The sequence below is a fragment of the Macaca fascicularis genome, chromosome 10 (assembly GCF_037993035.2).
Source record: "Macaca fascicularis isolate 582-1 chromosome 10, T2T-MFA8v1.1".
Lineage (NCBI taxonomy): Eukaryota > Metazoa > Chordata > Mammalia > Primates > Cercopithecidae > Macaca > Macaca fascicularis.
Genome location: NC_088384.1, coordinates 68446013 through 68455500, shown reverse-complemented (window position 1 = coordinate 68455500; position 9488 = coordinate 68446013). Strand labels below are relative to the sequence as shown.

The 9488-nt window shown below is 40.4% G+C and overlaps 1 pseudogene; it reads left to right on the top strand.

Annotated features, from left to right (window-relative positions):
* Nucleotides 1-4011: 4011 nt before the first annotated feature.
* On the top strand, nucleotides 4012-5101 carry LOC102117570 (outer mitochondrial transmembrane helix translocase pseudogene; annotated as a pseudogene).
* The last annotated feature ends 4387 nt before the right edge of the window (nucleotides 5102-9488 follow it).

The window sequence follows — 9488 nt, the reverse complement described above, 5'->3', positions numbered from 1 at the left end:
AGGGAAGCCTTTTCTTGACGTTCTAGAGAGAGGCAAAGTGGAAGAGAGAAAGGAGAGGGGGGCTGGGGACTGGCAGGAGGCCTCACTGTGGGAGCTCAGATCATTAATGTTAATTCTCCCACACCCCTGCCATGGCCCCAGACGTGGGGGAAGGGGAGGAGGTGTTTTCCTCTGACTTTACCTTTGGCTGTGTGACTTGTTTTGGTCAGTGGATGTCAGCAGATATCACATGGGTAGAGGCTTGAAAGGCTCTTGGGTGGGGATTTTGCTCTGTTGCACTCCTGACTTTTATCATAGCAAGAACATGCCTTGGGTATTTGTAGGACCAGGAACAAGAAGAAACACATGGAACAGACCTAGGCCCAACCCACAGCTTGTGCCAAGGCCACCCAAGTCCAGACTATTAGCCAAACCCCAGCCAACCCACAGATATGTGATCAGAGAATAAATTCTCATTGTTGTGTACTACTGTGCTTTGGGATTATTTGCTATGCAGCACATTGTGGCAATAGCTGACTAATACAGAACTCTTTCTTTACTCTCTCAAATCATTAATAAAGTCAATAAATTCATGAAATGCTTGGGATAAATGATGTTTTAAAAATGGGAACCAATGAGGGATTGTGTGTGAATTGTAAGGCCGTTTTGAAGGAGAAGGAAGCATTTGGAAGAAAGTTCCAGATGGAGAGAGTCTGTAGGGACAGCTTTAGAGCCTCATAAGGCCATGGAAATTGGGGCTGGGCTAAGTTTTACTGGCTCTCTGAGAGACATAGATCACTCAGTGGATAGTTGCTTAAATAAGAAAGGATACAAGACAGACACCAAGAATACAGGTCCATTAGTCAAAGTTTTCCAGAGAAACAAAACCAATAGGACTTGTGTGTGTGTGTGTATTTATGCATATATATATATATATATATTTTTTTTTTTTTTTTTTTTTTTGGAAAAAAAAATTTATGTTTTACAAGAATTGGCTCAAATGATTATAGAGGCTGACAAGTCCAAATTCTGCAGGGTGGGCTGGCAAGCTGGAGACCCAGGGAAGAGTCACTGTGGTAATTTGAGCCTGAAGGTAGTCTGCCATGGAGCCAGGAAGAGCCAATGCCATAGAACAAGTCTGAAGGCCTTCTCATGGTTGATTGCTTCTTGCTCAAGGGAGGTAAGTATTTTGTTCTATTTCAAGTCTTCAACTGACTGGACGAGGCTCACATTATGCAGGATGATGCTTTACTTCACCAATTTAAATGTTTATCTCATTCCAAACCACCCTCACAGAAACATCAAAATAATGTTTGAGCACATATCTGGGCAATGTGGCCCAGCCAATTTGACACATGAAATTAACCATCACAGTTGGCTTTAATCTTTCTCTAGCTCTACAAAAAGAAACCCATTTTCTCCATATTAGCAAGTTTTAAGTTACCAAGGAGAGAGCTAGCATCCAACTCAAATCACATCCCAAAGGATGTGACTTGTGGCTATTGTTGAGAAAATTTTCTATTGGGCCTACTGAATCCACCAAGCTTTGTCAAATATCATTGCTACTATTCTTTAAAAAGTCTTTATTGGGTTATAGCATACATAAGCAGAGTGCACAAGTCATAATGTGCATCTTGATGAATTTTCACAAAGTGAACTAGCACTGGGTCAAAAACCAGAATATTATGAACAACCCCAAGCCCCTCTCACATTCCCTTCTAGTCACTACCTTCTTCCTAAGGGTAACCATTACTTTTCCTTTTAAAACCACAGATTAGTGTTGGCTGCTGTGTACCTTATGGCAGGTGTATTTTCCAAAGACTGCTGCACTAATATATCCCATCCTTCCTTTCCTGAGAATGTGCTGCTGATATTCCTCCATCTCTGTTTCCTCCCTTTGAGTGTGTGTGGACCTGGGACTGTAGCAGAAGTAATAGCATGCGACTTCTGGGGCTTAGTTATAAAAGACAGTGACTCCCTGATCCTTTTGGGGTGATCACCCTTGGAATCCAGCCACATGCAAGGCCAAGTTGATGTGTTCCAACCACAGCTCCAGTTGAGGTCTCAGCTGACAGCCAGCATTGGCTACCACCCATAGGAGGAGAAGCTTTTAGATGATTCCAGCCCCCTGAATTCCCGTCTTCCCACGTACCTCAGAATGGAACAGAGATGAGTTGTCCTCTACCAAGCCTTGCTCAAATGCAGACTTATAAAAAAAAGTTGCTGTGGTTTAAAGCCACTAACTTTTCAGGTCATTTGTTGCACAGCAAGAGATAGCTAGAATGTACTTTATACAAATGGTGTCATCCAGTAGGTGTACTTTCCTGACATTCCACATTATGTCTGTGAGAGTCTCCATGTTGTTGCATGTAGTCATAGACTGTTTATTCTTTTTGCTTTATAGTATGTGATTATATGAATAAAATACAGCTTATATGTTCATTGTGCTACTGACAGACATCATATGTTTCTAGTTGGGGCTATTAATAAAGGCCAAAGATTCTAGTACATGTCTTCTGGTAAATGTCAGTACATGTTTCTATTGGGCATGTACCTAGAATTGGAATTGCTGTGCCTTAGAGTCCATCTGTGGTCCACTTCAGTAGTTACTGCCAAAAAGTTTTCTAATATTCTTTTTTGAACAAAATGTTAAAAGCCATGTCATAGGCTTGTTTATGGAGTGGTGCTCTGAGGTTTGATCCTGTGAGGGAGGGAGGTCGGATCAGAGGTGCCCTAGTCATCTCTAGAAAAGATACTAGGCCAGCACTTGGATTTATTCACTCTGTAACTCCAGGGCCAAGTAGGCTTGCAAAGAATGTGAACTTCAACAGCAACAATTTGTAGACTGGGAGCCTCCTGGTGTTACACAACTGTGGAGTAGCCCTTTCTTATATTCCTCTTTCTGACTTCCCTTTAACAAATTTGTGAAAGCACACACAAAGTCAAAGTTTGGCCTTGTCTTTGGAAACAATCATTGCCACAGTCCAAGGAAGTTTCCAGTAGGTGTTCCATGATTAAGAACATTCATGAACCATGCACCACAGGCCTTACCCTCTAAATCAGATTAGTCTGGAAAGACCCTGACGGAGTAAAGAGACAAGGCTAAATTGCCCTTTTATATGCCTTGGTTTGTATTTTAAATGGAAATTAAACCCAACAACCACAGAACCTGCAACGTACAACTGAAGTGATGACATAATGAACCATGACTGAGATCATGGCAAAGACAACTGTAGCATTGTTGCTGCCCATCCAACAGCAATTATGAAGATGCCATTTATAATAGCCAATTTCAGGTTGGTGAAATATGAAAAAATGTGCTTGTCAGAATGGCCACAACACAACATTTGAATATCATGCCCAGCCACAATCTCTCTCCTTTTGCCTATGTATTTGGATTGTACATGCTGATTGTTGCCTCTGTCAGCTTAGATAATTAAAGATAACTTAAATGTGATTCCTGATTCTGTCAATGGTTTGAAGTAAGTATTATACCTTCTCCATGTCCCTATGTCTGAATTTATCAAATGTTCAGGATGGACATTTCCCAAAAGGAAACATTTCTTGTACCTGTCACTAGTGTTGAGGAATGTTTGGGGTACTCCTAGTAGGAACTGTTCCCTTGGAAATGAGATCTTAGATATCACCGTTAGGGCAAACAATGTCTGGGAAGCTGCTGAGTGGTCCATGATGTGGACAAAGGAGAGAGCAGGACAGGGAAGTGAGAGAGAGAAAGACTGAGAAGAGAGAAGCAATGAGACAGCAGCAACCAGGAAGGCAGGAAGATGTGGAAGAGGGGAGAAAACTACAGCTGATAGAGATTGGTCAAGGCCTCAGAGGGCCTCCGTGAACTGCTCCCACTTTGGCTATAAAGCACAAAATAATGCACTTGAAGGATTCTTGTGAGCTTCTTCTACAAAATGGGATGATGTTAATTATGGCAATCGTGATGATCTACATCTACCTCCTTGTGTTATCATGAAGATTTGTGCAGATGATACATACAAGGTCTTTATCTCAGCACCCAGAGGGTAAGTGCTTAAGAAATGCAGCAGGCATTTGCTCCCGCTGTTTCTGCTCCTGGGTTAACAATCAAGATGGTACATGCTGAAGCCTTTTCTCGTCCTTTGAGTCGGAATGAAGTTGTTGGTTTAATTTTCCGTTTGACAGTATTTGGTGCAGTGACATACTTTACTATCAAATGGATGGTAGATGCAATTGATCCAAACAGGAAGCAAAAATTAGAAGCTCAGAAACAGGTCACTTGGAGTGATATAGCAGGTTTAGATGATGTCATTACGGATCTGAAAGACACAGTCATCTTACCTATCAAAAAGAAACATTTGCTTGAGAATTCCAGGCTTCTGCAGCCTCCAAAAGGTGTTCTTCTCTATGGGCCTCCAGGCTGTGGTAAAACTGGTTGTTGGCTGTTGATTGCCAAGGCCACTGCCAAAGAAGCAGGCTGTCGATTTATTAACCTTCAGCCTTCGACACTGACCGACAAGTGGTATGGAGAATCTCAAAAATTGGCTGCTGCTGTCTTCTCCCTTGCCATAAAACTACAACCATCCATCATCTTTACAGATGAAATAGACTCCTTTCTACGAAACTGTTCAAGTTCTGACCATGAAGCTACAGCCATGATGAAAGCTCAGTTTATGAGTCTCTGGGATGGATTGGATACTGATCACAGCTGCCAGGTCATAGTAATGGGAGCTACCAATCGTCCTCAGGACCTTGACTCTGCTATAATGAGAAGAACGCCTACAAGATTTCACATCAACAAGCCTGCTTTAAAACAGAGAGAAGCAACCTGAAACTCATCTTGAAAAATGAAAATGTGGATAGGCATGTAGACCTGCTAGAAGTGGCCCAGGAAACTGATGGCTTTTCAGGAAGTGACCTAAAAGAGATGTGTCGAGATGCTGCCCTCCTCTGTGTTAGAGAATATGTTAATTCTACATCAGAAGAAAGCCATGATGAAGATGAAATTCGGCCTGTTCAACAGCAGGACCTGCATCGGGCAATTGAAAAGATGAAGAAATCAAAGGATGCAGCATTTCAGAATGTTTTAACACATGTTTGTTTAGATTAAGAGTAAAGATCATTTGTACAGTTCAGAGATCTAGTTTGGTGTGTCCTCTTATCAGTCAGTGGAAATAGAATGGAAAGAGTGCTGTTTAAACCATGAGGGAGCTCAGTGTTTATGGTTTTATACTCTGAATTCTAAGTTATTGAGATATAGTTGTTATGTAAGTGGTATTACTGTTTGTCAAAAATCACGAGGAGGAACAGTTGAATCCAGCCTGAAAGTGGGTGCCTGTGTTTGACCTCTTTAGCCATATATTGTACAGCCTTATAGAATCTAAGCTGGTCTTAAAGCCATAAATGATTCATTGGGTCATTAGTGAGAAACAGGGATGTGGTTAGGTGCTGTTTCCTAGACATGTGAGTATGTGTTTGTGTGTGTGCGTGTATGTGTGTGTATATTGAATGTATATATCCACACATTTTATATTGACATTCTGTAGATATGTTTGAATACAGAAACATTTTTTACTCCAACTACTGAATCCAGGAGTACCAAATAATATATAGTAAAACTAAGATTTAAGGTTGTGTCAAAAAGGCACAGTGATTCAGCCATTTCCATTTGTCATTTCTTTCAACCTTTTTTAAGTTGAGTATTTTTCTTTCTGGAGTTGATTAGTTGGATCCTCCACATCTTGCATATATACACGGGCTCAATTATTATGTTTGTCAGGATAATCAAATAAAAATACTAGTTCATGGTCAGCATTGAATGGTTGTTAGGCAGTCATGTGCTCAACACTGATTTCACCTCTTTCTGTAAGTATACTGAGTATAAACTTTTTAAGTTTAAATTGATTTACATGAAAGTGGATTAAAAGACTTTTCAAAAGAAAAGGTTTCAAAAACCTCAGTACCCTTTAATACATGTACATTTCTTTCCTTTCTTCATTTAATGTACATACGTCTGTTGTAACTATGTTTCTTAAATATTATTTTAAGGTTATGTGTTCTTTAATTATGGTCAAATATAATTTGGTCAACAAAAATGAAATAATAGTTTAAAACAAGTAGTTGTTACTAAGTGTGCTAAAAATACTCATTTTGTAATTAATTTTAGTTTTCTTAGTATATTATAAATTGTGCCCTGGTCAAGTACAAATGTACACATCAAAATGCCCATATTGTATCTATCTGTAGTCATTTAATGTGAATTATATGTGAATTTTTTTTTCAATATTTTACTAACCAGAATTCTGTTATAGGCACCTAAACACGCAGCATGAGGAAAACGCCACAACACAATCTTGGGGTGCTTTCTAAATCATCAGATTAAATTGTGCTTCATGTTTTTGCTTTTACTGTATTTATTTTAAAACTCTCAATCTTTTTTCATGTCATACTGGATTAATTTATCCGATAATGTCTCTCACAGCAATCTATTAGATCGTTTATTCTTCGGTTGTACTTTGAATGGTGGGGTAGAAGTTTCAGTTGAACACTGGATAACAAAAAGCAAGTTATGGAAGATTGTGAAGAGGATGGAAAAATTGAATACAAGATACCAAAAATGGAAAAAAGTGTCCCATTTTTAATAACTATATTATATGATTATTTTATAAATGTGTAATAAAGGGGTCCTTCTTTAAAAAAAAAAAAGAAATGCAGCAAATATTAAAATTATACACAGGTGGTAATATAGATTGTAAATAACAAACCTTGCTTGATAAAAATCCAGACAATAATCTGGCTATTTTTTTTGTTTTTAGCACACATCAATGACCAGTTTTCAAAACAGATTATCATCAGGTAAATGTAATTGAAGCAAATAGAGTGACATGTAAGACACCTTGGAATCGTGCAGAGTCCCAGGAAATCTGCTGGGACCATGCTTCACTACAGGCAGTAAAGCCTTTTGGGCAGGAGTTTATGTACTGCCTGGGTTCAAATCCTGGCTCTGCCATTCACCAGTTTTATGGCCATGGGTGAGTTACCTAACCTCTCTGAGCCTTGAGCCTCAGTTTCTCATCTGTGAAAGGGAAATAGTGATAGTGTCCATTACATAGAGTTGTTGTGAAAGCTTAATATGGTTAGGTAGGCAAAAACTTAAATAGGTCTGGGCACACAACAGTCAGTATGGTAGTTCTCCTTATCCATGGTTTCAGTTACCAACTGTGAAAATAGTTGGAAGTGGCTGTGTCTTTCCATGACTATAGCTCCTGTCTGATCCCTGCCCTCCACCCTACACCTGACTCCTCAAGGCTCTAGCACTCACTGGATTCCAGCTCAGACCTAGGTATGTTAATGATTTCTGAGAACTAAAAATAAAATCCTAAGCCCTGCAACTGACTGAATGGACCCCCTCTTGGCTAAGGGGACCCCAGAGAAACCTAAAAAACTGAGTTGCTGGCCATGACAGGATGGGAGGTCATACACACCTTATTACCCCTTCCCTTTTGCGTTTAGACACAACCACTAGCATTAATGCTAAAACAGAGATCATACCATTGACAGTACAGGCTCTCTGTGGCAACAAGATACCAAAATAGGACCTAAGGCTGTGCCAGGCAAGGGTTAAATCATACAAGTAAAGAACTACACTAAAAGAATAAACTGTGTTCTACCTGCCACAAGGCTTTTCTTTTTCTCTATCAGCTAAACAAGTACTGGTCTTGAGACAAGCAATATTGAAGCAGTTGCAGCTCACCCACCACCAGATGCTGACCTCCACCTATTGTTCCACAAGTCATCACTATAGCTTTGATTGGACAAGAGACTGATTTCTGTAACTTACTCCTAATTAAAGACCATTGACCACGGACTGGCTCTGGCTGGTTTTACAGAGGCTGCACACTTAAGTCCCTTTGTATCCCTGCTTCACCTTTTGACATATAGGGCCTAATTGTAATACAGTTAATGTTAAGTCTCCACCCCAAGATGAACACAGGTCTTATGTAACATACATGTTTATTCAGTATGCATGTGTTAAGATTCCCCTCTCATGAATATTCATGGAGCATCCTATAACCTGTTGAATATTTATACTTGGCCAACCCGCTCAGTAAAAATTCCTATCTTACCCCTTCCTCCTTCAAAGTGCCTGCTAAAGGTCTTTGTGGGAGACTATGCTTCCTGGCCTGTCAGGATGGCCACCTTGCAGCCTATAACCCTGTATAAGGCAGGATAATCACTTGAGCCCAGGAGTTTAAGCCTCCAGTGATCTATGATCATACCCCTGCACTCCAACCTAGGCGACAGAGCAGGATCTCATCTCAAAAGAAAAAGAAAGAAAGAAAAGAAAGAAAGAAAGAAAGAGAGAAAGAAAGAAGAAAGAAAGAAAAGAAGAAAGAAAGAAAGAAAGAAAAAAAAAAAGAAAAAAGAAAGAAAGAAAGAATCTTTTCCAAATTTAGAGGTCTCATGATTAGCTATTTCTAGTCTTTGGGTGCATCAGCATCCCCTCTTTTTGATCTTTTAATCCTTTCCATTTTATTATTATTATTATTTTTGAGACAGGGTCTCACTTTGTTGCCCAGGCTGGAGTGTAGTGGTGTGATCTCTGCTCAATGCAGCCTTGATCTCCTGGGCTCAAGTGATCCTCCCACCTAGGCCTCCCAAGCAACAGGGACTTCAGGTGCACACCACAAGACCTAGCTAATTTTGTTTATTTTTGTAGAGATGGGGTCTCACTTTGCTGCTCAGGCTAGTTTGAACACCTAGGCTCAAATGATCCTTCCACCTCAGCCTCCCAAAGTGCTGAGACTTACAGGTGTGAGCTACTGTGACTGACAATACTTTACATTTTAGTAAACGTCTTTCTAAAACTACCCAAGGTCATTTGCTGTTTTTGCTGAACCCCTAGAAGCCTTCTCTGCCAAGACTTGGGTTTTGCAATGTTGCTGCTGCTGCAGTTGTTGGTGTTGAGATTGATGTGTCATGATGAAGGAGTTCCTTGAATTTTGGAGGGGATAGACCTTGGGTGTTCTTTGAGCAAAATTGCTTTATAAAAGATCTTTTGAGTCTGTCTTCATAGCTATGGGACAGTAGATGACTGGGCAAAGAATCCCTGTGGCTGGCTGCAGAAGGTTGCAAAAATGGCCATACTTGTTCATTCCTTGCTGTATGCATCTGTCTTGCAATGTGACTTTGCAGCTCCTCCCGTTGAGAAGGGAGTCTATTTGTACGCCCCCTGAATCTGGCTTTTTTACTTGCTTTAACTAGTAGAAGGTAGTAGAAGAGAAGGTAGGTCAATTCTGGGACTGCGCTTCAAGAGGGCTTGCATGTTTCTGCTTGTTTTCTTTGAACTCTTGCCTCTACTGTGAAAATAATCCAGAGTACCCTGCTGGGGGACCACAGCCAACTAGTCCCAGTTGAGGCCCATACCTGTGAGAAAGCCCAGACAAGACCAACACAGCCAATTTGCAGCTGCAGACATAGGGGGGCAGCCAGCTGAGACCAGTAGAATCGCCAGCTGAGCCTAG